The sequence below is a fragment of the Schistocerca piceifrons genome, chromosome 1, assembly GCF_021461385.2.
Source record: "Schistocerca piceifrons isolate TAMUIC-IGC-003096 chromosome 1, iqSchPice1.1, whole genome shotgun sequence".
NCBI lineage: Eukaryota > Metazoa > Arthropoda > Insecta > Orthoptera > Acrididae > Schistocerca > Schistocerca piceifrons.
Genome location: NC_060138.1, coordinates 9,305,197 through 9,332,102, shown reverse-complemented (window position 1 = coordinate 9,332,102; position 26,906 = coordinate 9,305,197). Strand labels below are relative to the sequence as shown.

Below are 26,906 nucleotides of genomic sequence, written 5' to 3'. Positions count from 1 at the left end.
GAGTCAAGACCAAAAAAACTTTTTGGATCTCACAAATGAGAATGAGATGTTCCTTGCGGGAATAGTATGACCCCTGCAGACTTCTTTTTATTTCCAAAGTTGAAAAGGATGAAGTTTTGCAATGGTAGATGAGATAAAAGAAAATTCGCAGACGGCAGTTTATGCAACCCAGCAAGAGGTGTGTCAAGACTGCTCCTGGAAGTGGAAATGATATTGGGAACAGTGTATCAATTGTGGAGGAGAGTATTTCGAAGGAGACAATCCATAGTAACTAAAAGATAAGCATAGAAAATTTTGTGGACTAAGTTCTGGAATTTTTTGAACAGACGTCGTATGACAAAAGGGCATGCTGAGTTGCCCATGAGCGATGCTTTGTACTGATTTGTGGACATAAACTTATTGGTCTCTATGAAACTGATTAGATTCAAACCCAGAATACGTTCATGAATTCTGCAGCAAACTGATGTTACGGGAATTGGTCTGTTATTTCGCGAGTCTGTTCTTTCGCCCTTTCCCTGTTGCTTCATAACCTGGGTTGTGAGTAACTGAATCCACTTTCCCTTCTTCCCTTTTTTCCCCTCTCTCCTCCCTGATGAAGGAACAAAGTTCCGAAAGCTAGGAATGTAAATTTTCAGTTCTGTTGTATGTGTATCTATCGGCTGTACTGAGCTGATGTAAGTACTGGCCAGCCCCTCTATCTCTTTGTTAGTATTTGTTTCACATCTTATATGAGATTTTCCATTAATCATTTATGTTTGTATAAGCATTTATTAAATTTAAAAACTTGGATTTCATATGTTAATACAAAAGATAATGTTTTGCATTGCAGGCATGAGGAACCTGTCAAAGATGAAGAATCAGCCAATGATTCTTGTTGGAGGATAACAATATGTATAACTTAAACTTGAGATTCTTGAAAAGAAAGCTAGTCAGTATTTCTTAACAGTACTGATTGACGAGCAAAGTCTTAGTGGACATTTGTATAAAATTGTCACAGGTGTTATTTACAAGAAGAGTAAATAGTTTCAATAGGAATGTGGTGAGACATTTAACAAATGTCATGACCACACATTAATAGGACCTTATAACACTACCATTTTGATATTAGTATGCTTTTACGTAAATAACAGAAACCCTGTCTCTATGTTGACACATATAACCCTCTTACTAAAATTTAGTTTAGTTTCCAAATAAAATACACTATGGAAGGATAGTCCTGTTTATAGGAAAAGATAATCAATAGAGTTATCCTTCTTACAGGATTTACCGTGTGTTGCGTCTAATGGATAAGTAAATTGGACTATTCACTCCTTTTCCCAAGATCTTACCCAGTGGCTAGATAGAAACACAGTATGAATATATACTGAAGCTAGGACAACTCATTTCCAAGTTCATTTAGTGGTTTAAAACATGTACTTAATGGTCACCAACCTATCCTGGCAATGAAATAGTGAAGTACTGGAGAAGCAGAAATTTGAATTTTGCCTACTTTCTTGCTACTGTTTAGTTTGGCTTTTCAAATAAATTACACCACTTAAACAATTTTGGGCTACATCTTTATACATTATGTTTTTAAAAAAGAAAAAGCCCAGTAGATAACTTCAAGGAAGGTAAAAAAAATTAGCCGGGGTGGGGGGGACAACCTTTAGAAAAGCGCTTTCCATAATCAAGAAACTTAAATACTTAGACACTAAAGCACACACTTTTTAACTGAACATTTCACTTAAAGAAAACCTCTTTCTTGGTGGAATTTACTTTCAAAAGCTATTATTCTTTGAACTAATTCTGTATAGCCATCTAACAGGTTCTAGTAACTTGGCTTCACTCTGATTGAATTTTATGTAAGCAAACTATAACACTTTGCAATAGTTAAGAAAAAATTTTTAATATTTACACTAAAGCAATTTAAATGGTGCCTCTTTATATTAACTTGGCACTTCAGAAGTCTGTAAAACAGGACACTCGGATTAATCAAACACCAGGAAGGAACCCTATACAGATGTATGATTAGGATGAAATAACAGGGTGAGCCAGTTTCCGTAAAGTTCAAGAATGATTATTAAAACACAGTTTAAAGTAATGGTTCATGCTGTACAAAGGTAAAAATAGAAAAAAATCTTATCTGGTGGCTGTAGGCTTGGGTGTGGCGGACAGCTATGACGGCTACACTACCCACACTACGGCCTGCAAGTTTCTTGCTGTATGGGCTCAATTTCTCTTCTTGGCTTCATTCAGTTTTACATACAGTAGCTCAACAACTCGCAGCTATGCTGTAAGCTGTTTGCAGTCTTCAACCGAGGCATTTTTATGGAAATTTGCAGGCAAAGCTTCTGCTCCACAAAGGAGTTACATCAATCACTGCTGCCTACAAACTGTGTGACTTACTTCCCGCACTTGCTCAAGGTAGCATGCCAATTCGCCTTTCGCACCTTTTCACTCCCCGCAACCATTTTCGTTTCAAACAAAAGCACACTGGCTTTTACATAACACCTATTTCTTACATTGTTCCTAAGCATGACCATTTCTTAAATTGTCAAATTTACATCAACATGAACAATTTATACACACAAATATTTTTAAACACAAAATGTTATCAAAACATTATTTAGACCCTTGGTATCCTTTGTAGAGGACTTGGGCAGGTTTGTCCCATCCTAGTACACATTATTTTGTTACTTCCCTTCAGATATTCCATTTAGCTACATCTACAATAATTCCCAATGTTCTGCCTTTTGAGGTGTCCAGTGCGGGTTGCTCTCCACTTCCTGGGTGTATTGTATCGAGTTAGTTTTTTCAAATTTCCATGTGGGTTTATCAATGTATTTTGTAACTGATATTTCAGCACCAATGATAACTTTTGTGAGCCAATGTACACTCCTTGAAAAATGTTTCAGTACTACTATTGAGTGATTCAGTGGTAATTTGTTCTCATTAGTGGAAAAGATGGATGGGTCAGGTTTTGTATCAGTTTCCATCTGCCTGCACAAAACGTTTTAAATTCCTTGGCATCAAACTTAGATAATTTCTTGTGTGTTGATCCATTCGAACAATGGTTCTCTATTTTTGTCTCTATTTATGTGTCTCCGGGTTGTGTTTTGGAATTAAAATCTTAAACATATACGTGCTGTCTAGTTGCTGTGTGTAAGACTAGTGTCAGACACTTTCCGTTAGGTGATTTGTGGACTGATGTAATAACCAGGCCTTTGAGTTTTATCCTAATTACTTCTACATCACTAATTTTCTGACAGCTTAAGCCAGCATAATCCAAGAGCTGTTTCTTTTTTCATTTATTGTGGATGCACCTAACAATTGAGAGGAGTATTGATATTGCTTTATATTGCATAATCTTGCATGTAGCTGCTGAATTATCACCTAAATGCATTTCCTATAGAGCTATAATACTGATGGCATGCTCATCATCTAATTTGCTTTGGTAACTGCATTTGTCACTTGTTAATCCTACGTTAATTTGCATAATATGGACACCTTGCCTGATAATTTTTGACTGTAATCTCTGAGAAGTGCTGGACCATCTTTTGTGTAGAGTTTTTGCTGGCTGCTCCTGCAGTCACACTGGCTTGGTGCACCATCTCGGGGGTTGTCTACATGCCACACAACAGTCTTTTTGGTGTCCAGTGTGAATGATTCACTGGTAAATATCCTGTCCCATACACTTTTGTTTGTAGACAATACTTCTGTGTTAGCTGAAAATAGAAACCCCGAGCCAGGAAGCAGTAGTCTCAGTACCTCAGAGAATTAGTTTCAGGTAAAGTATATGGATCTAACATATCTAAAATGCACATGGTTTAGTTTGGAAACCACACAAACACCCAAATGTACACACCCGCACTAGCTGCAGGGGGGGGGGGGGGGGGGGGGAGGGCAGAGTGATTGGAGAAGACAGTACATGGTCTGAATGGGAAAAGATTGGTGTGTACAGAAGAGAAAAGGTAAAGTGATACAGTGGGAAACAAATTAGCAGAGGTTTAGGTCAGGTAGATGGCACTAGATGTGCTGGAGAGACAATTTCCACCTGTGTAGTTCAGAGAAACTTGCACTGGAAGGGAATATCCAAATGGTATGTCTAGTGAAGCAGTTGTTGAAGTGGTGTACAGCCTCTTGGCAACTGGAATGTCAAGTCTGTGGTTTGCCACAGTTTGGTGCTAGACATTACTGTGAGTGAACAGTTGGTTACTTGTCATCCCTACATGGAAAATTGTATGGTAATTGCAGCATAGCTGATTTTTAACAGGTTGCTTTTGCACATGATCATGCCTTTTATATGGTGGGAGATGCCTGCAACTGGACTGCTGTAGGAGGTGGTGGGTGGATTTGTGGGACAGCTCTTGCACCTGGGTCACTCACAGGATTAGGGGCGGACAAGGATGTTCTCTAGATTGTGCAGGCAGTGGAACACTACTTTGCAGGAAGTGGGTAGTATCTTGAGTACAGTATACCCCATCTGAGATAGTCAAAGCCCCAGTGAAGAATGTGGTTGAGCTTTTCAAGGCCTGGGTGATTAGACGAGTGCTGACCATTGTCTGGTTAACAGGGTTACAGGTGTGAGATGAGGAGATGGCACGGGAGATCTATTTATGAATGAGACGGATAGGATACTGTGGCTCTGGTAGTGCTATTGCCATATTTAGACAACTCCTGCTTTCCACTGGGGATAGTGAGTCCACGTGCGACAAGGCTGTATGGAAGAGACTTTTTGACATGGAATGGGTGACAGCTGTCAAAGTGGAGGGAGGTACTGTTGGTGGTTGGTCCACTTGACATGTGTTTATGGATATCGACGTCTAGTGATATGGCGCATTGAGTTGAGAATAATTGGGTTAAGATGATTTGGGAGTAGGTTTTTAGGTTATGGAAGAAGCAGTCTATACCATGAGTCCAGATCATGAAAATGTCTCAATTGCTCTGAATCAGACAAGGGGTTTTAGGTGTTGACTGGATAGGAAGGACTTCTGATGGCCGATAAAAAAGTTGGTATAGGATGGCACCATGCAAGTACCCATTGCAGTACTACAGATTTGTTTGTACAGGGATAATCGCTTAAAACCTGCACCACAAACATTGCAGAAATGGAAAGTGCTATTGATGTGTGGTTTTCACACGATGGATTGGTAGTTGGGGGCTTATGCTAGTAACCAACCAACAGATTGTAGTGATATTAGAAAGTGCATTTTTTGTGCAAACATACACTTTTTTAAATGAAACTATGCCTATTGGTATTAACTAAAAGTAGGGTAAATTAGTCTATCAGGGGTGTTTGTTGCAGGAGTCTAGTGTGAGCCATTCACGAGATATCATATTTTGAAAAGTTCCCACGCCAACACTTGTACATTAGCTGAGGTAGGACACACCAAAGTCTATACCATGAGTCCAGATCATGAAAATGTCTCAATTGCTCTGAATCAGACAACACTAGTTATGTGGATTGTGACCAGTAATGAGACAATTGACCATCACAGGTTGTGTTCAAAATGACCACTGGCAGCAACAGTATATGCTCCCATTCTGGTATGGAAAGACTGCTGCACACATACCAGTATTTCAGCAGGGACAATCCGACAGGCTGCAGTAATACATCATTGCATATCATCAGATGTAGTTGGTATGCCCTTGTAGACAGTATTTCAGCTTTCCCCATAGAAAAAAACTCTGCAGGCATGAAATTTGGCGAATGAGTCAACCGAGATACAGGTCCTCTGCATCCAATCTAATGATTTGTAAACAGTTTGTGAAGCCATGTTGTACTCAGTGCACTGTGGGTTGTACAGCCATCGTATTGGTACCACAAGTTGCTCCTAGTCTGCAGAGGAATCTCTTATAGCATCCGTGGAAGATGATTTGTTAGGAGGCTGTGATACTTGTGCACATTCAGTGTTCTTTCTAAGAAAAATGGGCCTATGAGCTGATGGTTCACTGCCCCACACCACACGTTTACACTCCAAGGATGCTGACATTCCACCTGCCACAGCCAAAGAGAATTGTTAACAGACCAATTGTGCTTATTTCAGCACTTTACCAGGCCACGATTGTTAAAATTTCCTTCACCACTAAACAAGATACATGATACATCTGGAGTATCCTGTCTTAATGCCCATGTATGGAAGTTAACACAATTCTCTTGATCAATTCCATGCAGCTCTTTATAGAAAGGGATAAACCTATGTCAATGGAGAATGCATAGGACACTTGCCCGATTAATGCCATTTCCACATGCGATTGTGCAAGAGGTAACATGTGGATCAACTACTTGTTTCATCTGTTATGTTGCTAAGATTTAGGCTATGACTTCCGTATAACTGGTTGAAGAGGTTGATAAATGATTGCCGAGATGCTTGACATTTATTGGTATTTATTGCCGCATATACTGTACAAGAATGAACTGCATTCTTCGTACACTCTCCATACACCATGAGCATGTCACCTTTTTCTGCGTTGGTAAATCCCATCGTCCACTCACGACCTTCTGATTGGACTGTCACACACTTACTGACTTGCAAGTCACAATGAACTCGAGGAACACACACACAATCACACTGCAAGGAAACAACATCATACCTAGCAACTACCCACACACACAAACACACTGTAAGCAAACAACATCATACCTAGCAACTACCCACACACACAAACACACTGTAAGCAAACAACATCATACCTAGTAACTACCCAGATTGAGTGGCACAAACTAGTATTGGTGTGGAAACTTTTAAAAATACTGTATCTCATTGACAACTTGTACTAGAATCCTGCAACAAACCCCACTGACATTCTGATTTACCATATTTTTAGTTTGTTAATGTCAGTAAGCACAGTTTCATTTAAAAAGTGTACATCTGCACAAGAAAGGATTTTTACAAACTGATGATTGGGTAACAATAATGAGTCCCTGACTACCAATCCATTCTGTCAAAGCCGCAAATCAATAGCACTTCATACTTGTGGTGCGAGCTTTAGGCATTTCACCCTGTGACTTGGTCTTCAAAAGTGAAATAATTGTGGGTCAGGATGTGATTGGGTAAGGGGATTAGGAAAGAGGTGATGGGTTTGGTATCAGGAGGATGTTTGGAAAGTGAGGCCATGGGCATGGGGGATGTTGCATCCATAGTAACCAGCAAGGAGTCATGTGGTAGCAAAACAGGAACTGCAGAAAGGCGGTGAAGGAAGTGAGCATTGTCTTCACTGTAGGATGGGAGGTTACAGACAATGGTTTGCATGTGATGTTCAGTGGGAGGATTGTACCTAGCCACAGTTGGACAAGTGGAGAGACCTGTGTAGTTGGGTTTGTGTAGTTTGGCGAATAGGTAAAAAGGAAGGAGTGGTGTGAGGAGGGAGATTGATCCAGGAGTCAGGTTATGGGATGGACTTAAGGTCTTGGAGAGCTGCTGGAGTCTTGGAATTCTAGGATGTGATCATGATTGTAAGGTTTGTATGCAGAGGTGTTAGAAAGTTGGTGAAGACTCTCAGCCACATAGTCACTATGATTCATGAACACTGTGATGAAGCTTTTATCTGTGGGAAAGATGATAAGGCACGGATTAATTTACAGGGTATGGGTAGCTGTGTGTTACATAGGAGTGATGTTGGTCTCATTAGGGAGGATTTAGGAAAGGAAAGTAAGGCCGGGTTAGAAGTGACGAATTCCTGAAAGATAACCAAGAGATGACTGGCTGGAAGGGGAGGTTCAGGGTGGGAGGGAGGCTGGAACTGTTTCAAGCAAGGTTCTATGTGAGGTTTTTGTTGGCTGTTATTAGTGGGATGCATCATCATCATCATTTAAGACTGATTATGCCTTTCAGCGTTCAGTCTGGAGCATAGTCTTGATCTATTTCTACAGTTTTTATACCCCTTCCCTTCCAACACACACACATTAGCCACCAAGGAAGAGCCTACAGCTTTTATTCAACACCCCCCCCCCCCTTCCAGTCATACCCTCATACCTCCCTAATGCACATTGAAGAAATTTCCACTGCAGAGATTAGGTAAGGAAAGAAGGTCCTTTACAAGTCCAGCACACTTGAATTTAGGTTTTGGGCTAAAGGTGAGGCCTTTAGAAAGTACCAAGACTTCTGCTGGGCTAAGAGTTGTGGCAGAAAGGTTGACAACAGTTTTACAGGATTGGTGTTTAGGATGTATACATCTCATGGAGGATGGAGGAATTTGTTGCGATTGTGGAAGATGGAGTATTGATCAAAGCATAGTTAGGGAGGTATGAGGGTATGGCTGGGGGGGGGTTTGAATCAAAGCTGTAGGCTCTTCCTTGGTGGCTAGTGTGTGTGTGTGTGTGTGTGTGTGTGTGTGTGTGTGTGTGTGTGTGTGTGTGTGTGTGTGTTGGAAGGGAAGGGGTATAAAAACTGTAGAAATAGATCAAGACTTCACGACAACTAGCAGGTTTAAATGGGTGGGTGTTGTAATAGATATGTGGAGGTGGAGGTGATGAGGCTTGCACAGGATAGATTAGTATTGAGAGCTGCAGCAAACCAATCTTCAGACTACCACAGCAACAACAAAAAGGTCATAAGATGGAAACAATTTTGCGTTGTAGTATCTCCCTCTGTTTCCACTCCATGTAGTTTTCACTTGTGGTAATGTGGCGTGTGTACAGAGATTTATCGGGTGTTAGTATTTTTTATTGTACTGTATTAACAGGATTTATCAAGAGTGGTGATAACATCAATTTGTGACAATAAATCTTTGTCATGTGCAATCTATAATACTGTTGTTCCATTTGTAATAAACAATTTCTTTGATGCTGTTTTCCCAAATAAGCCTAAATTTTACTGTTATTCACATGGACAGAGGCAGAGTAAGACATGGGAGATAACTTCAGCTGATCTTCGAAGATCAGTTTCTTGAGACAGAGACAGTGTCATTATTGTTATTGTTATTGTTATTGTTATTATTATTATTATTATTATTATATTGAATTGTTGTTAGTTAATACCCCCTTAAGGAGAGCAGTAAAGCACCATCAATTTTGAAGGCTTTTTTTCTGTCTCTTTCGTTTGTCTTTCAAAAACTTCTCATATATTCATTGTGATTCTTCTTCCTCTCTTCTGTACCGTTCTTCTCCATTTTCTTCTCTTTCAATATCTGCTGAAATTTCTGTTTTCCAGTTTTTTACTCTGTATTTTTTCCTGTCTGTGATGTCTTCTGTGGAGATGTTTAGTTTCTTGAGGTCCTCCATGGTTTCCTATACCCAGTTGGTTTTCCCTTTATTAGTCATAACGATATAAAAAATATTCTTGGTAAGTCTGTTTTTGTGCATAATTTGTATGTGTCTCTAGAACCTTGTCCTACTTTACCTGGTGTTGTTTTTAATCCTCTGTTTGTATTTGTACAGTTCTTTTGTCAATATGTTTATCCAGATCCCCTCTCTCTGAACTGGCCTGTAGATCTTTCCTTCTGTTTTTCCATCTCTTTGATTTTTGTTCTTCCCTTCATTGCTGTTGTTCTGAGGTGTACAAGGCCTGTGGTAACTACTGTACTACAGTGTCTTAATTTGGCATTGATGGAAAAACTTCTTTTGTTATAATTGTTCGATATAAGTCTGAATACCTTATGTAGTTTTGTGATTCTTTTTTCATTGGATGTTGAGTTCAGTCCCATTTTCTGTGTAATCTCTTCCAGGCACTGGAAACTTCCTTCATGTGATATCTTTCCATACTTTGTTACCAGTGGGTGTCTGTCCTTTACATTGTGTCAATGTACAAGTTTTTTTCATGTGAGATTTGTAACCCGTTTTGACTGAGATTTGATAAAGAGTTTGTAGAGCTTTTTTGTCTTCTTTTCTGTTATTTGCTCTACAACATGGCATACATGACCTCGGCACTTGTTTCACCACACATGCCACCTGGATTCTTCCGCCAGACACCAGTTTCTCAGAACTCCGCAGGTGGGAACTAGCACTACAACGTGTCCTTGGTTCTCACCACCCACCTCGCCTTAATTTACGTTAATTTCTCCTGTCTCAGCATTTCTTCACTGTAATTACTCTTTGCTTCACTTCGTTTTAGCTTTATACATCTTTCATTGTCTTTCCCGTCTATTTTCACTGCCCCCTCCCACAGCTGTTGCATACAATACACTTAGCTTCTCACTCTTATTAACTCATGTACAGTTTTAGTAGTAATATCTGTCTTGCATATTACCCTGTCTTCCACCTTTAAGCTCTCAGGTTTCTGAATCTTGCCCAATGCAGTCCCCAACAATTAGTCTTTCCTTATCATCCTGTACGGTAAGTCACCCATGACCCACGGTTCTGGGTAACTTTCCCAAAATCTACCCCTTTTCTTAGACCTCTCCAGTCCTTTTCCTTCACCCTTCTTGCTTCCCCTGCAACCCTTCAGCCTGAAGAAGGAGTCACTGGCTCCAAACGCTTGCCTATCACAACAGTCTTTTATGTGTGTGTTCTGCCACTGCTTGGTGAGTAGATTTTTTATCTATCCAATTAAATAATTTTATAAAGAGTATCTGTGTGTGATGTTTTTATTGGTATACAACTTGTTATAAACAAAACTTATTTTTACCATTTAATATGTTTCCAGATATTTACCAGTGGTAAAGATGAAATTGGGTTGGTTGTGCTTGGTTCTGACAAGACACAGAATCCACTTGATTACCCAAATGTGAGTGTGGAATTCCTCTTGCACTGCCTACATGGCAGATGATATCCTTTGTGGAGAAATCATGGCAGATGATATCCTTTGCGGCGAAATCTTTACATGAAAGTGAAATAAAAACAGATTGGATAGATGGTGTTTTTGTTGGCATGCAAGTCTTGAAAGATGAGCTAGAGTAAGTATTTAAAGCTGTCTGTTTCATGACATTCCTGGAACATGTTCCAGAATGTGTGTTACACAAATCACAGTGACATAGTTGTGACTTTATAAACTTGAATCAATATGTTTTTGTAATGAAAAAGAAACAGAAGGCACAATACCTGCAGAAATAGGAATTTTTTTTGTGTGATTTTACTGTATGAATGTTTTCTACAGTTTTTCAACTCAATAATTAAGGAGGTATTGATACAAGGCTTTGCCAAAAATCCATCTGTCACCTACAATTCCAGCCCTGTCACTGACATTCCCTACCCCACAATATGACTGGGCCACCATGAAAGCAGCCACATCATTGTCAAATTCACTGAAACTACTGCATAACAATTTGCTTGAGTATGGCTGCTGTTGTGGTCTTCAGTTTGGTTTAAGCACTGCGTCAATACCTTCTCTTCATAGCACTCGGAGGTCGCGATCTGCGACTGTTTTTACAAATGGCAAGAGAACTTTTCCTCTAGTTGCTTGTTTTTCAGTGAAAGATGCAAATATTTTAGAATGTAGTGCCTTATGTATATCTGTTAGAATAGCCACAAGGTCTGAAAGTTATTTTCAAATGATTGAGCTCTTCTACAGAGTATTGAAATTCACAGATTCTTCCAACCTGGTCCACCAATGTCTTACATACTCCTCTTCCTCCATGGATTGTTTCCAGCATTTGGAGATGAAACATTAGGCAGCAAAACATGCCTTATAACCAAAATCTAATGAACATATAATTAAATTAACCAAAGATGTAATGTTGCACTCTCAGGTAAGACTGATCTTGAATGCAAAGCCAAAGTGGAAATTAAATGTACGCTGCAACATTCATCTCACTTTTTGTTATTGAAATTATTCACAGTGCCATAGGGAGAACTGAGTTTATGTGTTTTATAGAGTCAGATACACGCTGTGGCACAGGGTGCTGTCCGTTATTCTCTTGATTATGATGTCCAGGAATGGTAGTCTTCCTTCTTCTTTGGTCTCCATAGTGAATTTGATTTTGTGGCGTGTGGAGTTCAGATGTACAAAGAAGTCAAGAAGTTTGTCTCTTCCATGAGGCCAGATGACAAGTGTGTTATCCACATAACAGAAGAAGAAGAAGAAGAAGAAGATGGATTTCCATTTGGATGACATCAGGGCCTCTTCCTCGAAGTGCACCGTAAACGTATTCACAATCTCTGGTCAGAGTTGGCTGCCTATTGTGACTCCATCTGTTTGCGGGAGGGGGATGTGCCACGAGTCAGTGAAGTGGGAAAGTTGACCAAGTAATATGCGTGACGTGTCATACCTCGACCGATATTGAGAACAGAATTAAAATTCAGAGGCATTACTTTTCAGCACTCCCATGCATATTCTGTATGCAAGAAAAAGCTTATGGAGCAGGTTTCTCATTCAGAAATTCTATTTCAGTGTTGGTTCTTTACACGAAGTCCGTGTTAAGCATAATGGAAGAAGGAGAAATGTTTATCAGCATTCCAGATTTGGCAGTGGCAGGCTCATGGTCTGCTGAGGCTCTGGTTTATTGTTTCATTATATTGCCGCTTGCATTGCTCAGAATCTCATTTTGTGCGAACATAGAATTGGTAGGTTCAGGAGGGCCATGCTAAATGCCTTGCAGGGCCTCAGTAGTGCCACCAAACTAGCACCTGAGAGGGCAGACAAGTGTTCACTCATGCGTACGTGATCCTGCAGTGAAGTTGTGTACATTTAGTCAGGAAGTGGGCTTGTATACAGTGAGACAAGTATCCACACAGACAATGTGATGGCATCTGGAGCAGCGCAGACTGTCAAGCCCTTAATGCAGCTCTAGAGAGAGGTGAACTGACAGCGGTGCAACTGACAACAATGCCAGACACAGGAATGGCACTGTGTCATCATATCAGATGAGTCTCGGTTCTGCAACATCGTCACAATTGATGTACTTGTGTGTGGAGGCTCTGATGTCAACAGACCTGGCCAGATTGTACCTGTCATTCTCATGCGGGTCCAGCATGTGATGTGATGGTATGGGGTGCAACTGGATACATGTCACAACCTCTGGTTCACATAGCCAGTAATTTGGACAGCAGCCATTGCATTTGTGTTTTGTTAAGGCCTATCGCTGTGCCCTATTCTCAAGGGCTCCGTGATGTTATCTTTTAACAAGATAATGCAAGACTACACATCACCTGAGCTGTACTGAGCTACCTCGATACAGAGAGTGTTCCACTGTTGCCGTATCCAGAATTTTCTTCAAATCTGTCACCTGTGTAGAACGTCTGTTCACTGGATGCCAAGAGATGGCTATGCCACCAGTCGCCAGCCACCAGTCGCCAGCCACTACAGTTGATGAACTCTGACATATGACATACAGTTGAGTAGCATGAAATGATGTACCCATGGCTGTAATCCAACCTCGATTTGATATCCAGTGTGATGAGAGCTGTTCTGCTGTTCCAGTTTCAATACTGAAATTCATATATTATTTTTATGCTATCCTAACCAGATTGGACTGTGGTGTCATACAGCATAAAATATCTTACAACATGTTGAATCAGTGATGAGAAGTGTAGAACAGCCAGCAGGGGAAAGATGTTGGCAATGAGACAGCTTTTATGTAGAACAGCAGTACAGTGTTTCACAGTGCATAATGCTTCCGCAGATTGAGAACAAAATGTGTGGTTTGCTTTCATCCATTTTTACAAACATAGCTTTGAAAAATAATGTTGACATTACTGTGCATTCACTCTGAGGCATATTGCACTCTGAGAATGTTCATCGAATTTAGTTACTTTGTATTATATTTCAGTAACAGTGACATAATAGCAAATTGGACTGTATGAGTTTTTACGGATTTTTTTTCCAGAGACACCCTACCATTTCTTCAGATTTATTTAATTTGGGTATAAATCCTTTCCAACATATATGCTGTACACAAAATGTTGAACATAAAATGTAGCTATCTGCTGATTTAACATCTTGCTGAGTATACCAGTACAATGTTTTGTTGTAACAAATAGTTCAATGTATTTTACACACTTATAAACTTATTTATACAGTTATAGTAATTTATACCATTACATTAATGTTGTACCTTAATGTTCTGGAAGACGATATTATAAGGAGCCTCATACTTTTCCTGGATGATAGAGTTGTCTATAATGAATTATTGCCTGAAAAAAATCTGCACAAATTTGAGTCAGATCATAACATTTCAAATTGGTCCAAAGATAGGCAACTGAGTTTAAGTTTTCAGAAATGTAAATTGGAGCACATCACAAAACAAATAAAAGACAGTATTGTATGACTACATTATCAAATAATCACAGTTTTAATTGGTCAACTCATACAAATATCTGGATGAAATGAAATGGTGACATAGACTCACTTGTAGGCAAAGCAGAATGCAGACTTCAATTCATTGGTAAGATACTGGAAAATGTAATCAGTCTATAGAGGACATTGCTTACAAAATACTTGTGTGGCCCATTCTAGAATATTGCTTAAGTATGACCCATAACAAATAAGGCTAATGGCAGACATTGAATGTATACAAAATAGTGTAGCATGATTGATCATAGATTTATTTGATGCATGGGAGAGCATCAAGAAGCTACTAAAAATTGGAAATGCCAGACAAGTGAAGATAGACGCCAAATATATGACAAAACCCGACTTATGAAATTTCAGGAACCTGTATTAAGTGAGGTATTTAGGGATTATACAATAACCGCATATGTATCACTCCTATAGGGACCATGAAGGCAAGATTAATTACAGGATGCACAGAACCATTTAAAGAATCATTCTTCCCACAATCCACATGAGCATTGAATGGGGAAAAACCATAATGTGTGGTACAACAATTTACTTTGTCGTAGAACCCACAGTGGTTTATACAGTGTGCATGGAGACATGGAATCAGTTGACAGTAGCTGGGTAATGGTTCATATTGATTCCCATTTCCCTGTTGCAGTAGGTGATCTCATGCCTCTAATTATTTTTTCATTGCTATCTTAACTTGCATTCTTCAATTCAGTTTATTAACCCTTCTTATCTCTTTGTATTAGGGCAAATGTACAGTTAACTTTTAAGGAATTTGTATTTTCAATTTATCAACTGGAGTTTTGTTTTATATGCAGCAGCAATGTTACAAATTATTTGTTTCAGTTTCTTTAGAATAATTTGCTGTTTCACAGGTGCCTTGAAGAAAATAAAAGATCTCGAAAGTGTCTTAATGACAACCGATGGCCTCATGTTGACAAGACAGCTGGTTGCCTTGCAGAGGGCAGGGCTTGATGGTCTGAACATCAGCTTAGACACCCTGCAGTCCCAATGCTACAACCAGATCACGATGAGGAAAGGCTGGGAGCGTGTCATGGCTGGCATAGATCTAGCCTTGCAACTTGAATACGACCCTGTGAAGGTATTACTAGTGCAGCTGTCATCGCATGCAGACTTTCATAAGCAAACGATATAAATCTGTTGTTAAAAATATCAGTACAAGAATCACCATTTTAAAGCAGTACGCCCTCACCCTCGCCCCCATCCCCGCTCCCACCCTCACCCCTGTCTCCACACTGCAGCTGTAAGTGAAGGAAGGTATATTAAGACAGAAGAAGTAAATTTTAGCTGACGATGCTAACAGTTTCATAGTTTATACAACATAAAAAAGTATGCCTTGCAAGTTTACCAATTAAATATCTTATATTTTCCTCCCAAGAGAGTCTTATGAGACTCAAGATCTTTACAGTTTCTCTTTTTTTCTTTTGTGTCTTTAGTTTAAAATAAGTTTCCTCTATTGTGGTGTTGTTTTGAAAAAAATACTCGATTGTGTGGAAAAATTATTCTTAATTCTGTAGTCACACTTTTGTTGTGTCTAAGTACTACTGGTTTCAGTAGCAAGTACCAGCATCAGTTCATCTTATTATCAAAATTTTCTTTGCAGAATAAAAGCTGACCACTGTGGCCAAGCGGTTCTAGGCACTTCAGTCCGGAACCGTGCTGCTGCTACGGTCGCGGGTTCGAATCCTGCCTTAGGCGGGGATGTCCTTAGGTTAGTTAGGTTTAAGTAGTTCTAAGTCTGGGGGACTGATGACCTCAGACGTTAAGTCCCAACTGCAAACTAGACATACCATTTTCAGGGTGCAGTTCACATCTATTGAAAGCACAACAGTTACCTTTACTTTTAGTAGATAAGACACCTACTGGGGTAAGTGACTTGATGACTGCACACAAGAAGTTGTCATTTATTCCATATGTAGCTACCATGCAGACTCATATTTTGTATTAGTTTGTCCTTACTCTTCCAAAAGGTTAAACCTTGTCTCTGCAGCCACAGCTTCCTCTCTTCAGCAGTTGTCTTCATCTCCATGTGTGAAGAAAATCCCATTCATTGATCATATTGTTTAAGTAGGATGTTCTCAGTCATCCCCTTGTTTTCTTACCTACGATCTTGCCTTCAGAAATGTGTTTTAAAAGATTATCGTCTCCAGTTAAGTGTCCAGTGTATTTTGCTTTGCCCTGGCGCATAACTTTCAGTGGTTCTTTCTTCTCTCCTATTTCCTTTAATTTTTCTGTCAATGCAGCTAGTTCTTGTACTTCTCCTCCAGAACCACATTTCAGCAGGTTTGAGGTGAGCTTCCTTTGGCTTTTCTAATGTACAGATTTTGCATCTGTGTGTCAGAACACTCCACACAAAGGTCTTTACAAATATTTTCTTAATGTGGAAGCTGATATGTTTATTCAGTTGCAGCTTCTTCTTATTTTGGAAGGAACTCTTCACCTGTGCTTTTCTTTTCTTGAATGCCTTGAAATATTGATTGTTTTCTTGCAAAATGCTACTGAGATAGTGAATTTCAGTTCCTTTCTTGAGTTGCTCATTGCCTGTTCTTGTGTCAGTCCTACCTCCACCTCCTTTCTTGTCTGTAGCCATAACTTTTGTCTTCTTTGTATTCATTTTTAGCTTTAGTTTTACCACTTCTTGATTTAAGGCCTGAAACATTTTATTTAGTTCCTACTCTGATTTACTATTGCGATGTCGTCAATCTGCAGTGTATATGCATGCAATTAAGTTTCCATATCGACATCATGCTCCAAAAACCACTTAACTGTGTGTGGCAGGGGGTACGTCTCATGCCACCAACTGATCCCCTCTGCCTTGTTCCACTTGTGAACAGTGCTTGGGAAGAGTGACTGTCAGTACGCTTCTGTATTATCTCGAACTTCTCAAATTTTCTTCTCGTGATCATTTCGTGAATTGTATATGAGAGAAAGTATTATGTTGTCAGACTCTTCTCGGAAACTACTCTCTCGAAATTTGGGTAGTAAATCTTTCCGTGATGCACAACTGCTCTCTTATAGCATCTACCACTGGAGTTGCTGAGCATATCTGTAATGATGTCACAGCGACTAAATGATCCTGTGACAAAACACTCCGCACTTCATTGGATCTTCTTTCTCTCTTCTGTCAGTCCTACTGGGTAAGGACACAGAGGTAATTTACATTCACTTAAGATTCTTCCTGTGAATCTTAGTCTGGCATCTGCTTTTCTATTGCTGTTTTATGTGGTCGTTCCACTTTAAGTTTGCTCTGGATAGTTACTTCTAGATATTTTATGGTAGATTCTGTTTCCAGCAATTTGTCATTAATAGTGTAGTTGTACAGTATTGGCAGTATCGGATTTCTTTTCCTGTGTGTGTGTGTGTGTGTGTGTGTGTGTGTGTGTGTGATATGTTACATTTATTTATGTGCAGGGTCAACTGCCAGAGCCTGCATCATTCACCAATCCTCTGCAGGTCATTGTGCAAATTGATACTGTCTTCTGTTGTTGCTACTTTCTGATGGACAAGTGTAGTACCTGTGAACAATATTAAGGAACCTCTGACACTTTCTACTGGATCATTTATATACATTGTAAATGTAATGGTCCTATCGCATTTCCTTGGAGTGTTCCAGAAATTACCTTTTGATTCTTGTCATCTTTTCTTTGTTGTTGTTATTACTTCCTTGATGAACATATTAAGGAAGTAAGGTGATAGAAGGCACCCGTCTCTCACTGCCCTTCTGGTTTTCCTTCTTTCATATCCGGTTCAGTACTCTGACTTTTGTATATACTCAAAATTAATCATCTGTCCTTCCACTTTGGACATTATTTTAAGGAATGATGATATAATGGTAATCTGTTTATTAAACAATATTTTAAAGATACACTATGCTTTCTGATCATATAGTGGCTTGATGATGGAATTTGATACTGAAATTAGTAATCATTAGACAAAATAAAAGTGAAGCTATAATAAAAGAAAGTAATATTTTGGATCATGTCAGTTGTTGTTCCAAACAACAGCACGTCAGGAATAGGTTCAAATGGCTCTGAGCACTATGCGACTTAACTTCTGAGGTCATCAGTCCCCTAGAACTTAGAACTAATTAAACCTAACTAACCTAAGGACATCACACACATCCATGCCCGAGGCAGGATTCGAACCTGCGAACGTAGCGGTCATTCGGTTCCAGACTGTAGCGCCTAGAACCGCACGGCCACTCCGGCTGTCCAGGAATAGGTACTAAATTATTTGTCCGCTGATGACCTCACAGCTTAGAACACTAAAACACAAATGTTAATTGTTTGTTATGTGCAAAAGTTTCATGACAGGACGTTGTGACACCATACTTGGAAGACAATTATAGCCAAAGACAGAAATTTAAAAGAAACTGGCTCATTTGAGCTGCAGAGACCTAGTCGAGGATTCTCAGTAGATAATTGTTAGCACAGTAGAATTTACAAAGAGACAATGTCAGTTCGTGTGAGGTAAGGTTGATTGGTAAGTACCTATCAGCTTTCTCATAAAACTCACAATTTGAAGAATACACATCATGGAAAAGGTAGAAGTCCAACAGTGTCAAATATAGACAATAATATCGATCATCCAACAGTTTTGCAAAATCCCCAGTTGTACTTACTTTACTTACTTACTTACTAACTTACTCAGATTTGCTGTGTACCATACAAGGAACTGGTTTCCACTAGTTCACTCAATCAGCTGCCACGTTCTCACCTTCCTCCAAGTTTGTGTCCATGCATTGAAGATTCATTGCAAAAGTTCCAAGTGTTAAAAGGTCTTCCTGTACATCTGTATCTGTCCATTGATTTCCACAACAGTGTTGATTTTGGGATTCTTCCACCTTACATGCGTAGAACAAAACCTGCAATCTTCAGTCTTCTTTCAACAATAATTTTGTGCAGGCTGTCTAGACGTCGTATTCTCAACACTTCATCGTTTGTAACTTGGTTGGGTTAACATCTTCAGAATTCGTCTATAGCATTGTTGGTGAAAAATATGGAGACTGTGTGCTGATTTTACTGACGTTTTCCAAGTCTCACACATATAAACGATAAAGGAGTACAGTCAAAGCTTTGTTGACATATTACAGACCTAATTGCCATATGGACTGATTTTCCAGTTCTGCTGGTGATTTCTGCATCTGTGACCTCATTATTACATATAAAGCTACCGAGATATGGAAATCTGTCAACATCTTGTAGTATCTTCTATTGCACTGTAATCGGGGAAGAGACGAGTAATTTCCACTTACTTCGCACATTCTGTTTGCCTTATCTCTATTAATTTTCAGCCCTACACAATAGGGCATTTAATGAGAAAGCAGATAAAAATTAACTTGATGCCTTCCAAGGAGACGGTCTCTACTAAGTCTCTACTCCTTCAAGTCTGACTATGTAAGTGTAGACCAGACATGGTTTAAATTCAGAGAAATAGTATCGACATCAATTATGAGATATATACCAAATAAATTGAAAGGATACCAAATAAATTAAAAGGGTGGTGCACAAAATATGTCAAAACTCAGCTGCAGAAGCAATGAAAAAAAGCATGTCAAAATTTAAAAGAATGCAAAATCTCCAAGATTAGCGATGTTTTACTGAAGCTCGAAACTTAGGGTGGGTTTCAGTGCAAGATGTGTTTAATAGTTCCCATAGTGAAACTTCGTTTTGAAATCTGGAAGAAAATCCAAAGAGGTTCTGGTTGCATGTGTAGTACACCAATGGCAAGACACAACCAATACCTTCACTGCGCAATAGCTGTGGTAATGTTACTGATGACAGTGCTACTAAAGCAGGGTTACTAAACACGGATTTCTGAAATTTCTTCACCAAAGACAACAAAGTAAATATTGCAGTATTCAAATCAAGAGCAACTGCAACTGTGAGTAACTTAGTAGTAGCTCTCCTCAGTGTAATAAAGCAGTTATGTTTCTTTCAGAGAATGCTGATACAATAGCTCCATTAGAAATCATATATAGCCACTCATTTGATAAAGATCCATACCTAGAGACTGAAAAGTTGCTCAGGTCACACCAATGCTCAAGAAAGAAAAGAGGAGTAATCTACTAAATAACAGACTCATATCACTAATGTTGATTTGCATTAGGATTTTGGAACATATATTGTGTTTGAATATTATGAATTATCTCAAAGATAATGATTCATTGATAAATAGCCAAGATAGATTCAGAAATATCGACCTTTTAAAACACAGCTAGCTCTTTAGTCACACAAAGTAATAAGTGCTGTCGACTGGGGATCTCAAATTGATTCCATATTTGCAGATTTCCAGAAGACTTTTTGAAACAGTTCCTCACAAGCATTTTCTAATCATATGTTTTATTGTCTCAGTTGTGCAACTGGATGTGTGGTTTCCTGTCAGAAAGGTCACAGTTCATAGTAATTGATGGAAAATCGTCAAGTAAAACAGAAGTGATATCTGACATTCCTCAAGGAAGTGTTATAGACCACCTGCTGTTGCCGATCTACATTAAGAATTTAAGAGAGAATCGGAGCAGTCCTCTTAGATGATGCTATCATTTACAGTCTTGCAAATCATTTACTGTCTTGTAAAGTGATCAGATGATCAAAATGAACTGCAAAATGATTTAGGCTACCTATCCATATGATGCAAAAAGTGGTAACTGACCTTAAATAATAAAAATTGTTATGTCATCCGCATGAGTAGTAAAAGGCATCTACTAAATTTTGGTTACATGATAATTCACGCAGATCTAAAGGCTGTGAAGTCTACTGAATACTTAGGAATTACATTTACAAATAAGTTAAATTGGAATGCTCACATAGATAATGCGGTGGGAAAGCAAACAAAAGACTGTGATTTAATAGTAAAACATTTAGAAGATTAGGATTACTAAAGAGACTATCTACAACTATACTTGTTTGTCCTCTTTTGGAGTATTCTGCATGGTGTGGGATCCTTACCAGGTAGGACTGACAGAGGACATCATTTAAAAGTTCAAAGAAGGGCAGCTCATTTTGTATTATTGGGAAACAGGAAAGTGCATGCCACAGATATCGCATGTGAATGGGGGTGGCAGTCACTAAAGCAAAAGCATTTTGCTGGAGCAGGTTCTTAAAATTTCAATCATCAACATTCTCCTCCGAATGTGAAAATATTTTGTTAGAGCCCTCTTACATAGGAAGAAATGATCATTGTAATAAAATAAGAGAAATCAGAGCTTGTACGGAAATATTGAAGTGTTTGTTTTTCCTCAAATGCTGTAGGGGAGTGGAATGGTAGATAAATAGGTTGAGGGTGGTTCTCTGAACCCTCTGCCAGCATTTAATTGTGAATTACCGACTAGTCATGCAGATATAGATAATGTAGATAGGCTTTCAATATTATGCACTGATTCTCTAAATTTATACATTGCTCAAATACTTTCGTGGCGCTTTAAAATAACACTTTACCAGTCTTCTTAATATGTATTTAGATAACCAGGTTGATAAGATGTTACAACAATACTCTCTTATTACTCCCCAGTTTTGGGTTTTATTAATGAACAAAATCACCGCAGTGTTCCATAACAATTATGGGCTGAAGTTTCCTGCTGATGGAACCAATATGATTTTCTGTGTTTCTGAGCATACAGGTTGTGTACGCTGTTTGGAGTCTGGTGTATGCTGAATCAAATGTTTTTATTGTTGTGATCTTCCATCTGAAGATTGGTTTCATGGAGTTTCCCATGCTAGCCTATCCTGTGTGACCCTCTTCACCTCTGCATAACTACTGCAGCATACAATAACTTGAACTTGCCTACTGCAGTCAGTTTTTGGTCTCCTACAGTTGTTACCCCCATTATATTCACAGATGACCACATATTGTGGAAATTGCATATTGTAATGTAGGATGCAATAATAACGTACGGAAAGTTTCTGTTGAAAATTACGAATTATTTAGGAATAAAGGAGATGGCTCACCAAAAGGCAGAAGCACTGTCTCATCGATAGGCACACGAACAAAAGGTATGTAGAATGAGATTTTCACTGTGCCGTGGAGTGTGCACTGATATGAAACTTCGTGGCAGATTAAAACTGTGTGCCGGACCAAGAGTCAAACTTGGGACCTTTGTCTTTCGTGGGCAAGTGCTCTACCATCTGAGCTATCCATGCACGACTCACGACCCGTCCTCACAGCTTTACTTCCACCAGTACCTCATCTTCTACTTTCCAAACTAAAAGGTACGGTGCTTGGCGAGCTTCCAGAATGCACTTTCTTTTTCTAGCTGTAGGGAAAACATGCGCGCACACACACACACACACACACACACACACACACACACACACACACACTCACATGCGCATGTCTCCTTATGTTGTGGTCGCTCAACTGCCAGCTCTTTACTGGCCCACGGTGAGTGTTCTGGAGCGAGGTGGGGCTTTAGAGTGGGGTAGGATGGGGTGGGTTGAGGCAATGTGAGGGATGGAGAGAGATGGGAGGGGTTTGGAGGGAAGCATTTAGTGGCTCGTGGGAGAGTGGGGAGCCATCTGTGGGCTAGCTAGGGGTGCAGGTAGAGGAGTCAGGCGACAGACAGCTGGGCACTCATAGACTAGGGTGTGACGTGAGATAACAGCACACAACTAGCTGATTCGGAGGGGGGGGAGAGGGGGGGAGGGGCGTGTGTGTGTGGGGAGGGGGGGGAGGGGGGCTGGGAGTTAACTTGGATTTAGGCCAGGAAGCAAAGGATGTGCTGTAAGTATGGCTACGAAAGTTGAGTGTTCTTAAATAAGATCAGCTGGTGCCAATGTATTGGAAAGTAACTGGCACACAAAGTGCAATTGTGGCTCCTTTTTCGTTATGCATTTTAAATAGTCTGCAGAGCAAATTGAATTAGGAGGATCAGGCATTTGTGTGGGTCCAGGAAAGTAAATTGTAGAGCCAGATAAAAGGCGCGCAAGACAGGAGGGGTACTACTACTCATCACTGCTGTATCGTGCTACTAGTACGTGTCAGTGTGAGTGCACCGAGAGTGGTGTTGCCATACATGCGTCTTTAAATTGGTCACCGACTGATCATTGCAGGCTGGCTGCTGGAGGCCGTCTCTGGGAGCCAAGCGTGCAGTGTGGTCCCTGCCGTGCCATCTGCTGGCAACTCGCACATATATAAGTATGGAACAGTGCTGACTGACTCTCTGTGTGATTCTAGTTTGTAATGTGCACATCAGTGTTCTGTGTCTTGTTGAGTCCTTAGAGGCATATTGTTCGGAGGTTATTATTAAAGCCATATTTGTGTGACTTGGATCACACTTCAGTATTACTTGGTTAGTACATCACCACAAACATATGGACCGGGAATGAACATGCTTTGACAGTTTGCTACGTCTCTCTCTTCTAGGACTGACATGGTAGCTGCCTTGCATTTCTTAATGACTCTGACCTTGTCAACCACAAACTGAATCTTAGTACAGTCATGATTTCCCTGAAGAGGTTACATGACAGCAGAGACTTGTAAAATTGTGTTACCCATTTCTCTAGCCAGTGAAGATTCATTCTATACCTTCAGATACAGTGTCATGTAGGAGTAGAACAGCAAGAAATACGGAGCTCCTCTAACAGTAATGACAGTTTATCACCTCCCAACACTACATGTGCCAATGTTTCAGTGCATTTTTGAATACGTTTGTTAACAGATTCATCAACACAACAAAAATTTACGATCTCAGTAGCATCTTATTTCTTAACTCATACTTTCCTATTCATCAGAATCTTCATCACTGCTGTTTGATTCGTCAGAGCTCCCTGCTGTACTTTGTTTTATTTCATAGTTAGAATTAGTTGAAATACCACCTACCGTATTTACTCAAATCTAAGCCGCACTCAAACCTGAAAAATGAGACTCGAAATAAAGGAAGGAAAAAAAAAAAATTCCTGAATCTAAGCTGCACCCGAAATTTGAGACTCGAAGTTCAAGGGGAGAGAAAAGTTTTAGGCCGCACCTCCAAATCGAAACAAAGTCGGTCCATTGTAATATGAGACACAACTTAGGTCGAATGATTGACGATACAGCTACAGTAGTTTGGTTCGAGTCGTAAGCTTAGCAGTTAAGCTTTACCAGGTAGCCTCTGCTATGCGTCAGGCGCTCCTCCGTATTTATACTGGTACCCTTCCTTTTTCACGTGCTTCGTCTGGTTTGAATCGATTGCTTATTTTGCTTTGATCTGATAAGTGCCGTTTTCCTTGTTATAGGCGTTTATGTCACTCTAAGCTGAAAATGCATTACTGTACTGTGTCATGCATTGTTAGTCGCATTCTGATAGTGCGTGTTTGCGGCCTGTCGTCGCTCGCGGCATGGCTTGGTTTTGTGCATGCTACCGCCGCTTACAATTAAAAAAAAAAAAAAAAAAAAAAAAAAGAGAGAGAAATCATCTCATTAGCAGAACAATGGCAAGAGACTACTATTTCTTGTTACTTACACTGCTGCTTTCTTTGATATTGATCAACAAGAACCAAATAATAGACTGTGTATGATAGAACATGTTCTGAACGAGAGTTAGGCGAAAATTTTTCTCCATTTGAAAATCTTTGCGGCCGCTTCTTTAGTACATCAAATTCTGCACAGAAATTAGAGTCATCTTAGATTTAAAAATCTAGTCAGTTGCCGTGCTTCATTTATGACTGTATCACTATTAGGCATAAGAATAATACCAATATAAACATGACACGATATGTATATTCTTCCGCGTTTGCTGTTGTCTCACTCTAGTTTCATAGTTTATTAGGCAGACAGGATTTAAATAAGATAGCAGCAAACACGAAAGAATACGTGGCAAAATGTTTATATTCGTATTACTCTTATGATGAAGAGAATACTGCATGTGATTCACATTACATCAGGTTCCTATTAGCAACCATCTCTTCCCACAGGTAGGAAAAAATTCAAAACGTAGAGTTGGCCATATTGACAAACATCCCAAACAGTCTTGCCAGTCGGATTTTCGTAATACATTGAAGTTCTGCTACATTCGAAGATGAACAATACGGAATTTGTATTTACTTCGTTGGATAATGTATGAAAATTGTCTTCCACCTTTTTTTTTAATTTATTTACTGACGCAGAGGTTTTGGCGCCAGTATTTATCTTTGTGCCTACGAAGCATGCCTGTGTACATCTACATCTACATCTACATTGATACTCCGCAAGCCACCCATCGGTGTGTGGCGGAGGGCACTTTACGTGCCACTGTCATTACCTCCCTTTCCTGTTCCAGTCGCGTATGGTTCGCGGGAAGAACGACTGTCTGAAAGCCTCCGTGCACGCTCTAATCTCTCTAATTTTACATTCGTGATCTCCTCGGGAGGTATAAGTAGGGGGAAGCAATATATTCGATACCTCATCCAGAAACGCACCCTCTCGAAACCTGGCGAGCTAGCTACACCGCGATGCAGAGCGCCTCTCTTGCAGAGTCTGCCACTTGAGTTTATTAAACATCTCTGTAACGCTATCACGGTTACCAAATAACCCTGTGACGAAACGCGCCGCTCTTCTTTGGATCTTCTCTATCTCCTCCGTCAGACCGATCTGGTACGGATCCCACACTGATGAGCAATACTCTAGTATAGGTCGAACGAGTGTTTTGTAAGCCACCTCCTTTGTTGATGGACTACATTTTCTAAGCACTCTCCCAATGAATCTCAACCTGGTACCCGCCTTACCAACAATTAATTTTATATGATCATTCCACTTCAAATCGTTCCGCACGCATACTCCCAGATATTTTACAGAAGTAATTGCTACCAGTGTTTGTTCCGCTATCATATAATCATACAATAAAGGATCCTTCTTTCTATGTATTCGCAATACATTACATTTGTCTATGTTAAGGGTCAGTTGCCACTCCCTGCACCAAGTGCCTATCCGCTGCAGATCTTCCTGCATTTCGCTACAATTTTCTAATGCTGCAACTTCTCTGTATACTACAGCATCATCCGCGAAAAGCCGCATGGAACTTCCGACACTATCTACTAAGTCATTTATATATATTGTGAAAAGCAATGGTCCCATAACACTCCCCTGTGGCACGCCAGAGGTTACTTTAACGTCTGTAGATGTTTCTCCATTGATAACAACATGCTGTGTTCTGTTTGCTAAAAACTCTTCAATCCAGCCACACAGCTGGTCTGATATTCCGTAGGCTCTTATTTTGCTTATCAGGCGACAGTGCTGAACTGTATCGAACGCCTTCCGGAAGTCAAGAAAAATAGCATCTACCTGGGAGCCTGTATCTAATATTTTCTGGGTCTCATGAACAAATAAGGCGAGTTGGGTCTCACACGATCGCTGTTTCCGGAATCCATGTTGATTCCTACATAGTAGATTCTGGGTTTCCAGAAATGACATGATATGTGAGCAAAAAACATGTTCTAAAATTCTACAAGAGATCGACGTAAGAGATATAGGTCTATAGTTTTGCGCATCTGCTCGACGACCCTTCTTGAAGACTGGGACTATCTGTGCTCTTTTCCAATCATTTGGAACCCTCCGTTCCCCTAGAGACTTGCGGTACACGGCTGTAGCGCTACATATATTCAACGGCAGAAGTTTGTTGTGGCAGCACCTACCGACATTTTTCAGAACTTCCACTTGCTTTTGCACTCGATTCTAAGCCGGAGGCAGTTTTTTGGGTTACAAAAACCGGAAAAAAAGAGCAGCTTCGATTTGAGTAAATACGGTACATCCTCTCCTTTGGATTCAACTTCTTAAGTATTATCTTTCAAGTCAACA

General features: G+C 39.8%; 2 pseudogenes; both read left to right on the top strand.

The window, feature by feature from the left end:
• The window catches only part of LOC124799608, a 47,748-nt pseudogene extending 46,863 nt beyond the window's left edge, over positions 1-885 (top strand).
• Positions 886-889: 4 nt separating this feature from the next.
• Positions 890-26,906, top strand: part of LOC124799378 — a 72,886-nt pseudogene continuing 46,869 nt past the window's right edge.